Source organism: Octopus bimaculoides, chromosome 4, assembly GCF_001194135.2.
Source record: "Octopus bimaculoides isolate UCB-OBI-ISO-001 chromosome 4, ASM119413v2, whole genome shotgun sequence".
Classification (NCBI taxonomy): Eukaryota; Metazoa; Mollusca; class Cephalopoda; order Octopoda; family Octopodidae; genus Octopus; species Octopus bimaculoides.
Window position 1 is genome coordinate 41728981 of NC_068984.1, and position 4036 is coordinate 41733016.

The window sequence follows — 4036 nt, forward strand, 5'->3', positions numbered from 1 at the left end:
CACACACACACACACACACACACACACACACACACACACACACACACACGATTGGGAGCACTCATTACATACAGAAATACGAATGCACGTACAGAAGCATACGCAATACAACACTAATACGCGCATACGAACAGAAAAATGGATGATTAACGATGCTGCCTCAGTTGTGTTAAGTGGTTTATGCGGAAGAAAGTAATTTAAGTGTTTTAAGTATGTACAATCGTACTTAAGCCCACTCTAACTGATCATGAAATTATCTGATAAGAGAAAGGACATTTGTTAGTTGTACAATTTCAAACACAACTAAGAAAACTTCTACGTAAAATATAGAAAAAAATAAGAACTTCGCCCCCCAACATAAAAAAACAAACAAACATACAAACAAACAAAAAACTTGAAATTAAATATTGTGTAATAGCACGCTTCGTTGAGATCATTACAAGAAAAGTAATTCCGTAAAGACAAGCAGAAAGTTCTGCTTGATAAAATTAATATGTTGATGGGCAAACTAAAATCATTAAAACTTGCGGTTAAACTTCGGGAAAAAACGCCTTTGCAGCCTATACAAAGAAATAAAACCCGTTGGACTAGTACTTGTGACATGATTGAGAGGTACATCCAACTCGAGGCATTTTCAGACTCTTTTCAAGGCGATCCAAAGCTGGTTGATCATCTGTTGACTCCACGTGATCATAATAATCTGCAGATTCTAAAAGACAATTTAGGAAAGTTACGCTCAGTAACAGTCGCCTTGCAAAGAACAGAAATAGATTTGGGAGATGCCCGAATTATTTTGACTAAATTCTCGCATTGTACCCTTACAGGGAGTTTTTTAAATATTTGCTTCCATCGGCAGTCATTGTGTACAGCCCAAATTTTGAAAGTGGAATTGTAAAAATTTTACAACAAGCAGAAGCAGAGCTAACTGTGGATGAAGCGGCTGCTCTAGTGGTGACAGACACATCACTGCAGTCTGATTTACCTGTAGAAGATGATGATTTTGCTTCAATTTGTTTGAAAAAACAAAAAACATAAAATGTCACCTCGGCAATATCTGAACTGTAGATTTTTGTTACCAACGCTCAACATCTTGGAACGTTTCTTCAGCAATGAATTTAGAAATGCAATTATTTCTAAAAGTCAATCGCGCTTTCCGGGTTGAAGACCTAGTTTCAGAAATCTACTATCGTTCATGGCCTTTCGCTATATTAGAACATTTTAATTGTGCTATTCGTTTGAGAATACATGCCCCTAAACATATAATGCATATATACTTGCATACTCACATACATTATGCAAGCATACAAACATGCATTCATATATACATGCATTTGTGACTTTAAATTCTTTCACTTTTATATACATGCATGCATACATACACACATACATACTTAAAAGCCACTGGTCATAACAAACTATATACACATAAATATGAACTCAAGAGTCTGAAATTCCGCTTCCCAAAACCTTAAGTTCAATGAGTCAACATTAACTATAAATGTTCAAGGAATAAATAGTTACTTAACAAATCGCTTATTCGATTGATGAAGGGAAGAGATATTTATTTCAGAGTTTTCGAAACTCATGTTTGGAAAGGAATAAGTTATTCCCTGACCAGAAACTGCTACGGAATAGATTCCAGTAAAGGAGCTCCAGGACCAGCTGATGGTGTTAAATCGGGCTATAAATTAGCTCTTATTACTCAAGAATAGGAATGATTCTTCCGACGAACTACCATACAGTTTTCGTCTATCAAATTTCATTCACAAGACTGTGGTTGATCTGAGGCCATGACAGAGGACATACATATGCATAATGTGTTACCGCAAAATGGATTGAACCTGAAATCACAAAGTTACGAATCGAACTTCTTAACCACACAACCATACCTGCGAGCATGTCATTTGAAATTTTCTTAAAAATATGGAATGGTATTCTTTGTAAAGATACAGCTCTTTTAGGCGAATCTCGGATCTGGTACTAAACAACAACAATTACGAACACATGCGGTATTTAATTGTGCATCAAATAATTTTCCAACTCACTAACTGCACATTGATGAAAATAGCCCATTCTCTAGAAGGTTTGAAATAATTTTAGTCTAAGATCTAGAATAGATCTTTTAACAACTGAATTTTATAGCATACATTTTGGAAGATCTACAGTACTATTATTCGGATTCCTTAAAAAGTCTCTATTGTTGTACTTAGAGCAGAAGACAGAGTCACCACTTGTAATGTCAGCTAGTAGTACTGACTGCTGGATGCTGGCTATTATTTATAGCATTGGAGGTTACAATTATACACAAGACGATGACGAAATCAGTCGAGATTTAGCAAATGACGTTCCAGCGAATCGCGAAATCGGGTGATTACTGAATGTATGTATGTATGTATGTATGTATGTATGTATGTATGTATGTATGTATGTATGTATGCATGCATGCAAGTATGTATGTATGTAATTCTTGCAGTATAAAGTAACAATGTATTTCCACAAAATGAAAATAAATGTAACATCTTATGAGTCTACTTAACTGTTGCGAGATAGTAGACATTTTTATTAAACGCGCGAACCAAGTCTGAGAAAGAACTTCAGTTTTTGGTATTATATAACATAAACAAATTTTTTTATGTATATCATACTAACATTTCTGGTATGTGAAGTTTCTAAATAAACCTGTTCCTTTGTTTAGTTGGTATTTAAAAACAACAATTGCATATGATAATCTTTATAGTGCAGGGAACCCATTCTAACCGTTTTGTTGATAAGATCGATTTCTAAGAGTTTAAGTTCCTGTGTGGATCCTGAAACCAAACTTATTGTGTGCAACTGCTGTGCCGAACACTTTTCAGTTTTCTTGGTAAAGAATTTGACAGAGAGATGTCTGCTGGTATCGTAATATCCTTCGTAAAATTTCATAAAATGATGTCGGTGTATATCCAGTTATGTATAGGATAGAAAGAGTAAACAAAAAAAAAAAAAAAAAAAAAAAAGGAGAGTGGATTGGGAGGAAATATTTGCCATGTTTTGATAGTGAGTGTTGTATTATATTGATTGGCAAGGTGTAAGTCACTGATAGAAACAATATTTGTGTCTAATTTATGCACAAGTTCAGCACTTTTCAGAAGGGGGAAGCAGTCGATTATATCGACTCCGTAAGAGTAAAATGCAACGTTGACGTCATCGGGATTTGAACTCAGAACGTAAAATATTGGAACGAATTCTGCTCTAACGATTCTGCAAATCCATTGCCCTTAGATTATTTGTCATATAAAAACAAGACCTGAAACTGAGTAGGAAGAAATCAGTCAATTAAATTGACTTCAATGGGATTTGAAGCCCGCGCTCTTAACCACTACACCACAGAATACGGCGTAGTGGTTAAGAGCGCGGGCTACTAATCCTAAGATTCCGAGTTCGATTCCAGGCAGTGACTGGAATAATAATAATAATAATAACGGCAACAACACCGAAAAGATACCTTAGGAATGAGAACCCAGGTTCGAAATTTCCCCAAGACACCTGATGAAGGCCGGAGGGTATATCAGCCGAAACGTCGTGTTTACAATAAACAAGATGAGGACAACATCCGTCAAAATGTAAATAATGTAAATAATGTTTATTTTTATTTGGGTGCATAAATATATATACACGTTAATTTATATATTATTTGTATACTTGCATATTCTTTCATTCTTTTACTAGATTCAGTTATTTGATTGAGGCCATGCTGGAGTCCCACTTTGAAGGTTTTTAATCGAACAAATCGACCCCAGGACTTAACATTTGGAAGCCTAGTACTTATTCTATCGTTCCCTTTTTACCGAACGCTAAGTTACGGGGACGTAACCACACCAGCACCGTTTGTCAAGCAGTGATGGAGACACACACACACATACATAACATACACGCATACATACATACATATTTATATATATATATATATATATGTGTGTGTGTGTATATATAATATATATATATGGGAGAATATACAAAAAATAACAACAGACGAGGACAGGTGGTGTAAATAACA